This window comes from Rissa tridactyla, chromosome 3 (genome assembly GCF_028500815.1).
Source record: "Rissa tridactyla isolate bRisTri1 chromosome 3, bRisTri1.patW.cur.20221130, whole genome shotgun sequence".
Lineage (NCBI taxonomy): Eukaryota > Metazoa > Chordata > Aves > Charadriiformes > Laridae > Rissa > Rissa tridactyla.
The window spans coordinates 13,572,842-13,586,399 of NC_071468.1; the positions used below are offsets into that span (position 1 = coordinate 13,572,842).

At 44.9% G+C, this 13,558-nt stretch overlaps 1 protein-coding gene across 8 annotated transcripts in view; it reads right to left on the reverse strand.

The window, feature by feature from the left end:
* STON1 (stonin 1) overlaps positions 1 to 11,426 on the reverse strand; it is a 28,203-nt gene extending 16,777 nt beyond the window's left edge. For 4 of the 8 annotated variants that reach the window (XR_008465682.1, XM_054196736.1, XM_054196743.1 and 1 more), the window contains exon 1: positions 11,015 to 11,109. The gene's annotated coding sequence lies outside the window, so the exon portion shown is untranslated. Of the gene's footprint in view, positions 1 to 2,117; positions 2,141 to 9,351; positions 9,415 to 9,523; positions 9,646 to 11,014; positions 11,110 to 11,334 lie in introns of those variants that run through there. The other 4 variants (XM_054196737.1, XM_054196738.1, XM_054196741.1 and 1 more) reach the window with 4 other exon arrangements.
* Between the last annotated feature and the right edge of the window lie 2,132 nt (positions 11,427 to 13,558).

Genomic DNA, 13,558 nt, shown 5'->3' on the forward strand with positions numbered 1-13,558 from the left:
TGCCCCCTGCCAGGAGCAGGATGCGCAGATTGGTCCCAGACGCTTTCCAGACCTGGGCAGGAATCGCTTCACGTCCGTTCCTTCAACCCCAACTTACGCTTTTAGAGACCAGACATGTTAGAGGGGGGTGGAAAAACATTAGACTTACAAACAAGAAAGTTAGCCCTAAGGATGAGCGATGCATCCCTGTTGAAGGGTAGACTACAAGCATCCACCAGAGATACAACACTGGTGAAACACAAGTCAAGGGGCCAAGTAACAACACACGCATCTGCTGAGCGCTGAATTGGCTGGCGGCCTGGAAAAAGTACAGGTCTTTAAATCAATTTATAAACTACACTTCATCAGACAAAGTATCTTTGCTAAAGGGCTTGGCTAGATGTCCTCGGAGCAGGACCGCAACCAGTAAATAATTAATCTTGCCTTCGTGGTTTTAAATCATGCACTGAAATGTAAATGCTCACTGTATCCTTATATATGTCATCCCCGAAGTTTTTCCTCCCCACTGCTCCTGACTGACGAAGGAACGAGCAATAAATTGCTAATGACTGAGGAGGAATCGCGCACAATGAAGCACCACAGGGCACATATAAACATCATTTGTTTGATAAAAAGTTATTCTGGTTATGTCAGAACGTATTCGCGTTTGCCTGAAAGCACAAGGAAGGCAGAGTTCATATAGACAAAACCACCTGCGCATACATTGCTCCAGAATTGTAGTTAGATAACGATGACTTAAAGCTATTCCCCTTCATGCCCAGACAGTCATAGTTAGGCCACTTATTAATTGCACGGCACTACAGCATATAATCGCTTAACCACAAAAGCCAGCCTTTATCTGTAGCGTTTAGAGAACAGTTCGTTTCTAGAGATGCCAAAGTTCAGATGAGTGAAATCTTACGCTGTGAGTCGTCGTTTTTACCATTTCCCCATTATTTCTTGGCCAGTTTATAGCCTTTAAGAAAGTACCATAAACCGTGGCACAGCCCGCTTGCTCCGCTGCCGAGCAAACAAGAGCTCGCAATGGAGAAGGACTCTGGTCCTTCATTATTTTTTGAACTCTTGACCTTTTTGTTCAGTAAAAATATTCGCACTATGCTAGTTATTTTATAAGCACCCTCCTCTCCACCTAGAGAGAGAGAAAAGGAGCAAACAACTCACAAATGACAGTCATAGCTCCGACACACGCAACTACCAGTGTAGCCTTCACCCACACAATCGCTTCATCAGAATAAAGTGTAGCAATGGAAAGAAAAATCACAGCTATTTGGTTTCTGACTTGGTCATCATTTTTTCCTCCCGTTCCACACCCTTCCCCTCCTTTTCCCCTGGTTGCCGGCACTGCTCCTTCAGCAGTATATATTGATTATTTCTAGATCAGGAAGTTTCGAAGTTTTCAGACCTTGCTTCATCTTAACAAGGCTTGTTTGTTAATGCCGGCTTATGAGATGCTAACTCAGGGCATGGCTTTTTTCTCCAACAGCCAGGACTGTGGGGCATGCTGGTAAACGGAGAGCATGAGGAAGGAACCTCAAAGGCTGCCATTAAAAACTCCTCCGGCATTTACAGGAGATAAGGGACCACCAGCGAGAGCAAAAACCCCTCCGGGCGCGGGGAGAGGACGCCTGTCTCTGCGGAGGGGCTGCGGGGACGCTGCAGGGACACGGCGTGGAGCTCGTCGGAAACGATGGCGCGTTCGGCCGCCGGATGAGGCGCAGCTACTCAATAGGACCACAGACACGCTGACGGGGCAAAGCACAAAACACCGAGATGTGCCAGTGAAAAAGGAAACATAAAATGGCAATGTAAGTAAATAGAAATGTTCTTTGCAGTAAAGAACACATTCTGCAGCCTGTTTCCCTTTCTCATTAGAAATGAAGTTTTTCAGTATCTTTTATTATTTCCAGATGTTGATTTTTTTTTCCCCCCAATGCCTGTTGCTATTCACTTTTTAAAATGTGATGTTACAGATTATTCGGCAGGTTTTTTTTCTATTACAGAACAAAGACGTTTGAAATTCACCTGCCAGATATTTAACTTCAGCCAATAAATGCCTATGAAGAAAAGCACTTTTGCAGATGGAGTTCTCATCTGCAGTTACAATACCTTTCACGTACCTGTCAGAGGCTGTAGCTTTCACCTTTCATTACTTTTCCAGGAATGTGTTTTTCTCCAAAAACCGATGCTGATGTTAACAAAAAGACACGTGCAAGAAGTAAGTGTTGAAATAGATAACGGTTCCCCAACTGGTCCCCAAAACTGACTACTAGGAACAGAGGAAAGAAATCCAAATGGATCTTTAAAAGCTGTTTGTCATGCTAATAAAAGGAAATGCACCCTCTGGCGTGCTATGGGCAGCACCATTCATCTTGGATTTAAAAAAAAAAACAAACACAACAAACATTTATAGCCTCATGCTACTTTATGTAGCTTGTTCTCTGATGCTTTTACATCTGCACAACACAATAAATTAATCTTTTCTCTCAAGTTATTTTTTGTTCTAAAAAGCACTCCAAATTCCTTCTTAAGAATTAGGACATTCTTCCTCGAAATGGCAGTAAACTCGGGCTCTGGGATAGATGTGTTTTGACTTCAAAAAGCTCCCATGAGACCCAAGTAAACATAACCCAAATGTCTTGGGTAAGAGGAAAATGCTCCAAGATGCCATTGATCTCCATTACCACATATGTTATGCGGCCCATAACATTTAAATTACAAGCACGTGTGGTATCTCGTTCAGATATGCGACAGGAAATACCATTTTTAGAATATTGAAACTGCAAACGAAAAAGCTGGCTGAAATAACAGCTGATCCTAAACGCATCAATTCCCGTGAACCCAAAGGCTGCGACTCATCTCAGTTCATCCTCCTTCCTCTGAAAACAATCTTCCCATTTATCAGGTTAACTCAGTCCCTCAGCATTTAATGAACGGTAGTTGCGGCTTAATTTCTTCATTTTAATACCTCGAGGATGTAAGGAAGAGAAATCCGATCCTATTATTGAGAGATTTTTATGGGCTGTAGCTATTACTGGGCCCTTTGTTGCTTTGAAAATCCCAGATCAAATCTGCAGCGAAAATACTGCTCCACTTCTGTGCCTTCCTGGGGGATGCTGTTACCTCTTCCTAGGGCCCGACAGCGAGAACAACTTCCTTACTCGCTCCCAGGTGCGATTCAAGGCTTTGGTGCTCTTAATCCGGGTACGGCGTGGTCCTCAGCTAGCCGGGGGTGCTGACTGCTCATCGTCCAGCACCGTTGCCCCCGCCGCCCTGGGGGAGCGCCCTTCCATCGCCGCCTCCACGGCAGGGAAGCAGCAGCATCCCAGCCAGCGCAGTCCGTGAGCGAACCCCCTCAGCACCTCACTCCCAGGGTCTTCCCTGACGTCTGGCACCAGCTAAAACCCTCAAGCGCATCCCCGCGGATTTTAAACACTGAAGTCCTTATTTTTAAATGTTGGAGGAGCATGAGGTCAGCTAACGGGGAACGGCAGGGAAACACCAACCTTCTGCAAAGCATAAAGCCAGAAAATGCAGTGTTTAACAGACAGTACTCACATTCCAAAGAACGCAGGAAAGCGTAATTTTATAAATACATTCCTTATTGCCTCTCTAGCTCCAGAGGCCATCGTGGCTTCAAAACCATTAAGCTATACATCCTCTAAATAAATTCTGTCTGTAACACCTCAGCACGTATCTTACGCGTGCCACTTGCACGGTGGGGTCCTACTGGGCAAACGTCAACCTCGCAAATTGTTTCAAGCTCCAAAAAAGTAGATTCACCTAGACACAGCGTGAAAACGCAGTCAACTAATCCCTTCGAAATCAGCCGAGCTCTTCGCGCGAGCTACTCTGTTTGTGGATAACGCCTGGACCTTATATTTCCACCCTTTCAGAACAGCCCTGGACCCCATGCGCTACCGCACTTCCATTATATTTCCAGGAACGACGTTGTCCCTTGCACATAGGCTATGTAGAAATTTAACGCCAAACTCTGCATACTGTGCGTGCCGTGGTGAAGCTGTCCCATAGCGATACCGTATGAGTTCTTACCGTTTCTCGTACAAATATGTAGACAGTTCTTCAAGCATTTTGCCATAAAGTGTAATAGTCTCGCAGGAAAGTACAAATTCTCTGCAGTTTAAGCAATAAAGCACATATGGTATATAAAATACCCTAAACGTCCATAAGCCCTTGTGATATCCAAGTAAAATATGGCAGATTTATCTCTGTATTTTACTGCCATATTCTTTGTATCACCGCTTTATTACTTAACTATTCAAAAAAACTTGAAGCATACCTTCTACGTAAAATACTGCCTGATTTATGTTGATTTGCCTCAAATTTTATTTTGAGACTACATATGGCTGCACTTTTAGTTAACTCTGCTCTACCTCTCCTAGACACACACATAAAAAAACCCCGAGTTCTCCAACCCATACCTCTGAAATAAACATAAGCAAAAGGCACAACTGACGGGAAATAGGAATTTCTTGGCTTTCACTCGTATTTGGGATATATACATGGATTAAGTCTCCCACTGCATTACTCATTTCATTACTTTTCGAAAATAAGGAACTGGTGTGACAGTCAAAAATATACACCGACTTCAAAGTGTAATGCGAACTTCTATTTACATTGCTGGCTCTCCGGGGCACAGGCACAGCTGGGAGAAGTTCAGAGCTCGCAGCTAATCTGTTTAATTTGGAATTCCTTACTCTTGGCCCCGAGAGCTGGAGGAATTAAAGCAGCTTTCAGCTTTTGACAGCGCGCACGTCCCCAGAGCAAAGGCAGGCGTAACCCGTGCAAACGCCTCTCGCCATGACTTGCTTCTGCCTTGAGCCAAAGGGGAGTTCACAAATAAGGTGGTTGGTACTTGCACGCACAAGCATGACAAAATTAACGTTTTTAAGGGCATCAACACAACCGCATCACAGTTGTGACGCAGAGACAACGCTTACTTTCCTCGCTGGGGGAAAGGATACGGCCAAGGCCGAAACAGCCTCTAGCAGGCTGAGGACGGTGTCACACAGTTTGGGATGTGTGCGGGGACTCACCACAAGGGCAAATAGCGACGGCCACAGCACCGGTGCTCTCTGCGCGCCGGGAGAGCATCCAGCGCTCGGGAGGGATGCTACGCAGAGGCGCCTAACGAAGGAGGCCTGAAGAAACGCCAGCTCCTCTGCTTCTCGGGGTCACTTCTCGTGCTTTAAGGGCTGTAGTGGGTATGAGATTCACACGGGACGGAAAACCTACAGGAAGGTCTCAGAAGAAAATAAAAGAAAAGCAGCAGTGCTGCCAGATTCACATCTCTAATAACTATTCTAGCCTGCTGGGATGCAGTTGAGGTGGGTCTTCCTCAAAGAAGTAGCTCCTCTTCGTGCTCACAACAGAACGAGGTTAGATGGTGAGGACCTTCTAGTTTACATGAAAATTTAGCATGGCTATTCAAAACAAATTCCATCCTTGACATGGAATAGTCTCCCAAACCTTGCTGCTATGCACTGTAAATAAACTCCTTTTCATGTCTAGATCCATGCTAGCAGACCTTCCCTAACACTCAGATGTGAAGTCACTTCAAAGCTGCCTCAAAAAGACAACAGAACAGCATGCATGACCGGTCTTGTATGTAACGCCATCGGCTTCAACCGACCTCCCCGGATACTGTAAGCCCCGATTCCCACACCCTCCCTCGCCCCACTCCAGTGGTTGCACCACCACGGGTGAGTCAGTCCAGCTTGCTCCTTCAGTGTTTTCTTAATTGGGAATAGAAATGAAGGCAGGAAAGCCTATCGACAACGTTTTACTGGAAGTGCCCATAGGATTTTACAGGGACACGTCAAAGATGCTTTCTACAGGAACTGAGAGGTTTTCATAAATCACTGCAACACAGTAAACCTGGGATCTGCACCGCCATTCCTCGCCAGGCTTTTCTGCAGAGTTTATTACCATGAATGTAACTTTCAGAACGGGATAAAATAAACTAAATAGAATAAACTAAAATAAATTAAATAAAGTAAAATAGAAATCTAATTTAAGTGTCATTGGGAAAGGTTACCAGAATGGAGACCTGAAGCCACTCTTTGAAGTCACTCGAGAGTTTCTCCATCAGTGCACGCAGCCAAGCCCTGAGCTGCCAAAAAACATAGTAGTCCTCTTCCCCTAAAGGCCACCTCACACACCTGAAGGGAACTGTAAAGTCACTTGCAGCAATTCCTATACTGCTTGCTGTGACTGAGCCAGTACGCAGACACATTACAAAACACGTGAATCAATGAATGCGAGAGCACGGAAAGGTCAATCAAAAGCCAATCTCCTCCGTTCAAGGATGATGAGTACTTTCTAACATAAAAAAGTTTTGAGGAGATGCAATCACATCTTGCATCACACCACCAATTCTGGATAATTCTGGTACATAAGAAAGTCCCAGAAACAGGTTACACTTATAACCTGCTATTTTTTTCTTAAATGTAACGAAAGTGTCAAAAAAGGCATTTATCTGTGGTATATCATCACATCTAACCACAAGAATAGCCAACACCAGTACTCGACACAAGTCTAAGCATCTTTCTTGGGTCCATCAGTTCTACCTTCTCTGCCAGTTCCCCCAGAAAAGACTCAGATTTCCAAGTCCCATCTCGGATGTCCATCATTTTCCTGTTCACGGGGTGGATTTCCTACCTCAGAAGGTGACAGACTGTGCTAGGTCTAAGTAATGTACATCTGGTAGCATGTGTTTCTGTTTGGAGTCCATGTTGATGACTGAGAAGGCCGGATGGGGTGTACTCATGCTCATGCCCCATTTGCTGGCAACAGGGGATGGTCAGAAAAAACCTCAAGAGGACACAATCTGCTACCAAAGTCAGTAGGAGCATTTTTACTAACTCAAACGAGAACAGGGTTAAACCCTAAGGACCACAAAATGGTTCTCTATGTTGTGCCAACCACCTTTAACAGGAGAACACTCTCTTTTCCTAGAAGAAATAATAAAAAGCCTGATCAAATCAATATTAACTACTCAGTGTTTTTATTGTCCTCCTTCCTGGATATGACAGTGCCTTCTGAGACACATCACCTGTGGGCAAGATGTGACTGCAAGGTGTGAGGGTGGTGAGGCACTGGAACAGGTTGCCCAGGGAAGCTGTAGCTGCCCCTTCCCTGGAGGTGTTGAAGGCCAGGCTGGATGGGGCTTTGGGCAGCCTGGTCTAGTGGGAGGTGTCCCTGCCCAGGGCAGGGGGGTGGGAACTAGATGATCTTTAAGGTCCCTTCCAACCCAAACCATTCTATGATCTTCTTGACACAAAAGAGTTACTTGTAGCTGTGGATTGGGAAATTTTTATGTTAGAACGTGCCCCTTGCAAGCCTGTGATCCTTAAACGTTTTGTAGCTGGAGAATGGCTTTTGATTGACTACTCCGTGCCGCTGCACTTAATTTCTTCCTATTATCTGGTTAGACAAGATATGTAAATCATTTTTAGTTCACTTCACTGTGCGTTATGCGTATTTTTTGTGTGTATACAACACACCTCTGCACAGGGCCTTTCTTCTTCCTGCAAATGAATCCCCCCCAATTAGTAGAGGGACGGGGAAGAGGCGGAGGCTGCCGGGCTGCAGGGAGCGTTGCCGCTGCACCCCTGAAAGGTGCTTCTGTTCCCGCTCCATTGAGTTGACTCAGCCAGTCCTGCTTTACCCTCTCTGAATCGCACTCCTCTCCGGCATCACCATAGTGACTGCATAACTTACACCCCGCAGGCAGAGTGCGGAGAGCCAATGGACAGTTGCAGAAGAGTCTCACGTAAACTGTTTATGGACACTAGCTGACATTTTACTGTGCAGAAGGTTTGGGTGTTTTTTTTTCTTAATTAGAAAAAAAAAAAAAAAAGGCCAACAAACTCACAGCACAGTCCTCTGGCCTGGAAGAGAGAGGAAAATAGCTCTGTTTTTATTTAGAGTCATTCTGCAGGTCACTAAGTCAATGGAATGTTACTGCATCTACTGAAGCAATTTTTGACTGTGTTTAGGAAACATGTTATTATTAGGAAGGCACAAACATCCCACAAAAGTGCTCTGGTCACGGCAGCACTGCAGAGGGTTCTGGCAAGGAGTTTAACATCCCAAACCCCTCCTTCTCCCCTCCCTCTGAGCAGAGATTTATAATACACTACCAAGCAGCAGAAACGCTGTTACGGGTGGCTGTCCCACTTCTGTAAAATCAACAGCCTGGGTTTTTTTAGGATTTAAGCAGCCCTCGGGATGAAAAAAAAAAAAAAAAAGAAAAAAAAAAAAAGAAAAAAAAAAGGTCTGAACGCTTTGGCACACAGATCACACATCAAAATATTAAACTGGTCAAGGTCAGAAAGACATTTAAACCTGGTCTTCTGCTGGTGTTTGCAGTGTCCAAGGGAAGCAATGGATGAAATGCCACGAAGAATACACGACACAAAAGTATACTTCAAAAACTCTTGCCACTAATCCCAGCAGTTAATAATAAAAAGTAGGGAAGCTGACAGAAATACTATATTTATCATATTCACTGAACAATACTCTTTTTTTTTTTTTTAATTTTATTTTTGGTTCAGAGTCAGTTTTTGTATCTGCGTTTAAAACTACGTCATGCTATAGCGCCCAACAAACAAGTGCTAGCACCCTCCTGGAGACTAACCCACGAGGTAAGACTTGCACAGGACTCCTGAACATGACAAGTTCTGCCTGGCCGCTATTAGTAACGTTTTCTGACAGACCAACTCTCTCCTCAACTGCGGGATACTCCCTTTCCCCCTGCCTTAAAGCCTTACGAGAATACCAGCACTAATGAGAAGGAGGGTCACAACTGAATCCTTCTTTTGTCTATTTGTAGAGGGGTATTTTTAATCGCAACTGATGACAGGTCACGCCAGAAAGTATAATTCATAACACAGTCACCCAAAAGAGCCTCATTTGGGTTCCTCTCCAAAAGCTTTTTAAAGTAGATGTGTGGGCAGCCTGGCTTTCTGAAGCAAAAGACTTCAGCTCATATTTATACCAGTCAAAAACATAAGACGAGGAGTGGTGGACTAGAGGAATCTTGTTTACCAAAACATGAAGTAAATACTGTCCATGACAGTGCATCTCTATCCGTGTACTTGGGTGCATTTCATGTTGGAGTTAACGTTCACACACAGATTAGTTTAAAAATTGACATTAATTTGCTATTCAGAGATCTGGATTTGAGCAGAAGTATCAACAAGCTGGGCCATTAAACTTATAAATCCCGAGAAGTTTTGAAGTGGTAGAAAATAATATTCATTATATGTGCAAAAGGAGACAGGGAGGAGGAGAATAATCAAACCTGAGCACGAAACACGGATCTCATACCTGCCTTCGGGCAGAACTTCCCAGGGATTTACAACTCCAACATCAGTTTAGTGTTAATTTCCAGCCACGCTCCCCGTTGTACAAACTACTTCTGTGCTCAACTACAGCGATTTAGAGAGCGCGGTGCTGAGCTCCCCTCTGCTCACGCATACAGTCAAGAAAGTGGCCAAACCTGCCTCCTAACGCTTCCTCGCTGCAGGTGAGCTTTCAGTGCACTAAAGCAGGCAGCTCAACGTTTTGTCTTCAGCCGCCTCTTCTTCTTCTTCTCTTACAGACTGCAGAAGAGCCTCAGCCTCCACTCAGGGCAAAGTGAGTTAACAGCAAAGTGAACAGTTCATATTTGAGAGCCTCAGGCTCCAAAACTTCTGTTCCCCCTCCTCCCCAGACAGTCATTAGCACTCTCCCGAAATAAAGCTAAATCCTGTTTGCAGAGAAACCAGCGAGGGTTTCTAGGAGGCTCCACCTCAGAGAAAATACATCCCTATTGGGGAAGCGTAGATTTTTGTAACTTAACTTTCACTGGGCTCCCATAAAATACCTCAGTCAGCGTTTTCCCCAGCACATTTCAGAAGTTCTCTTATTTGCCAGAAGTGGCAGAACACCTACATCTTTTAAAAAAAAAAAAAAACCAAAAAACTTACTGAAAATCACTCCTTCAGTGAGTGCTTATTTAAAACCAGGAAGTGAAAACTTTTGACGCTCTTTCTCACCTACAATATGCTCTAAAAGACACCCTCAGAGTCTGCACTGAGGGTATATATGGTAAGTGCAGTCTAATCACTTCAGCCCTGTGAGGCACATCCTTCTGCACCCGCTCCCCTTGTTTTCCCGCAGCCCTGCGCCCCGCTGGATGTACGGCAGGGATTTCTGCAGCAATGCCTGCAGACACCACGAGCCTACGTGCACAGTTTAACATCACCAGCTGAACCGCTAGAAAATATGAGAAAGGCTCCAGGAATTCATTTCGCTTCAAGAATTAAATAAAAAAAAATAAAAAAAAAACCCAACCAAACTTCTCGCTCGCCCCAGTCTCCTCCCCAACGTGGCAAAAGCCATGGGAACTTGATCCTGCGGGATGCTCGTCACCCAAACCCCACCGATTTCCGCAGCGGTTCAAAGCTCCGGACACCCCAAGCAAAGCCATCCCCTCTTCACCACTTGTACTTTAAAATAAAATAAAAAAAAAAAAAAAAAAAGACGAAGAAGGAAAAAAGAAGAGAAAGAGAGGGAAGAAAGAGACAAAAAAGAGAAAAGGAGAAAGAGCAAAAAGAGAAAAAAAGAGGAAAAAAAGAAAGAAAAAGAGAGGAAAGAGGAGAGGAAAAGGAGACAAAAAAGAGCAAAGGGGAAAAAAGCGAAAAACAAAGAAAGAGGGAGAAAAAAGAGAAAAACAAAGAGAGAGAAAAAAGAGAAAAAGAAAGAGAAAAAACAGAAAAAAGAAACTTTTTCTTTTTTTTTTTTAAAATCCTGTTCTTAAACCAAAACAAAGCAGCCCCATCCACCGGCCCGTTTCACGCCCCAAGTTCTGTCTGCGCCTCAACTACTGGGAAAATTCCACTTTTGGACAGAGCACACACACCCCCACCCCCCACCCCCCCCCCCGCCAGCTCCGCGCCCCGGGGTCCCGCTCCGCCGCTCCCGTCCCCGCGGCAGCGCCAGAACCCACCGGCCGCCGCCCGGGCCGTCTCCGCAGCCGCCGGTCACCGCCTCGCCGCCGCCATGGGGGACCGCCCGCCGACGGCAGCGGCAGCAGCGGCCACCGGCCGGGCAGGGCCGGGGGGGGGGGACGGGGGACGGCGGGGTTTAGCCCCACCCCCAGGCCCCGCCCCGCCCCCGCCCCCCCGCCCGGGAATTTTAATTTGATTTCCATGTAATTGGGGAGTAAGGAAGTTACCCGAGCAGCTGTGAAGCCTGTGGAAATGCTGAAGGCAGGGAAGAGGAAAGAAAAGGTTAATGGGCGCTACGGCAGCAGAGGAAAGTTCTTACTCATAAACACAGTCAAGGCGACGCTGCGCGTGTATTTGGCCGTAACTGTCCGTTGCCTATCGATAGACCTTTCCTCAAGTCAGGGAAGGGCAGAACTCATCCTTCAACCAGCCAACAGGACCGAAAATTAAGAGAGGGAAGAGCAGGGACAGACGTCTTTCACGGCCACAAAGCTCAAAGGACAGCCCTTCCTGGGAAGAGCTTCGATTCATTCCTTCCTAATTGTCTTCTCCAAGAGAGGTTCCTCTGGAGGAGCCTCACGCCTCTAATGAGGACAAGGAATCCAGGATCACTCTCTTCAGTCCGCACCCTTCCTAGATGTCTCTCTGGTAGCACTGTGCTGGCTGGAAAGGCTGGGTAGATCTCCACAGCCATTTAGCTTAAATACATAAACTTGCTGGTTTCTTAGAAGTTCTTAAGCCAGGGTGATTTTCAAAGTTGTGTAAGAAGAACCATTTCCTTCTCTACAGTGTCAACCTCCCTGTCTCCAAAAAGGCAAACACTGTCAAGAAAAGGGCCAAGGATTTCTTGGTGTGCAAATGTTCATGCCCCAGGAAAGGGACACCTCAAAGAAAGAAAAAAAAAAAAAGTACCCACGTTTTAACGAAGATTATTCAACCCTTGGGAAAGAAGTTTCTGGGTAGAGGACCAGCCAGAAAAATCTCTTACTGAAGAGTAAGAGAATATGAATTGCAGTCAAAGAGGGTTGAGGAAGGGCAATCTACTGAAAGAGGGGGAGATTCAGAGGTGACCTACCGCTATTTACAGCAATGAGGACCTCCTGGGGATCAGGCTTGGAGGAAGGAGGTTGGCAGCCTCTGGTGAGGCTACAAGGCACCACGCCATGACAGCGGTTGAGCCAAGGCCGATTTTCCATGGGGTGAGAAGCTGGTGAGACTGTTTTACAAGTTCTTATGTTGTCAGAAAGTCACGCCAAAGGAGACAGGCTTTTCTGGAAAATGAGTCGAGGCAGGCTCCGTTACATTGCTGACTATATTTATGTTGATCTTAACATGACTTGCACTATACTACCCTTTTTATAAAATGGTTATTGTTTATAACTATTTTGTCAAAAGTGACACCTGTCAGTTCATATCTCATGAGAACCAAATAGTCTTAATTGGAGACAGAAGAGCACTCCTTTCTAAATTCATTTGAACTCTTTGCTCTACTATTTTGCCTTCTATTTTAGCAAAAAAATGCCTGCAAAAGTCCATCTAAAATGAGAACTCAAATCAAAATGCAAAACTAAGAGTCAAATTCTTCTCTCCCTCTCATACAATAAATTCATTTTTCACATAGTACTATTGCTATTAAAAAATCCTCACAAGTTTAGGATATTCACTGCTTAAGTACCATATATTAACTACATATAAATCGGTTATAGAAATTTAGCATACTCACATTCTTTTTGTGAGAGGCTGGGTGCTGGTTGGTTTCAAATGTTCTTGAGCTCCTGGGCTAGATCGATAACCTAAAAGAAACTTGTCCTCGGCTGCTGGCTTGGGCTGAAAATAAACCTGACTTCCCAAAGGTCAAAAGAAACTTTTGGAAAAATTGATTTCCCCCCTCCAAAGGTGAATATTTGCTGTGTCCAACATCGCATATGCTACGTGCAATTTGAAAGTCGATTAAGTAGAAGGCACACAAAGGGTGCAGCACCAGTTCCAGTACTACAGCTGTTCCTTACGCCAAAGGCTGCAGTTAATGAAGCTGCACGGGAGTTCTCAGTTCAGACCTTTTCAAGCTAATGACATCATTAAAATATTTTTTTTCTTGAATAAAAAGTGGTCTAAATTACTATTTAAGCACAAATCGAAGCTTTCGAAGTCAGAGAGGATGGAAACTTGAAGCTTTAGTGGGAGGGCAGACAAGGACGAAGACACTTTTTGTAGCAGAAAGCGGTGTGTATGGAGACTTAAGGTCCTCCATACCCATTTCAGAAGCAACGAGCTTTACACGGAGAAGGTTTGCAGGCAGCTACGTTCCACCACAGACTAGCTTCCAAGGCAATTCATGAAAGAATCCACAATGCTTAAAGTGACTGGAAATTACCTGGACTCTTTAATCGTGTGGTTTTAACTCTTGTCAGAACCAAGCTGTGTTGTTTATGAAAGACCATAAATACGATTTTGACACCAGGCCTAGATTTCAAAGGCTACTTCCTTGGGTAAGACTTCATCAGTTTATTACGAAGTTTTGGACTTATACGGTGAATTATGAG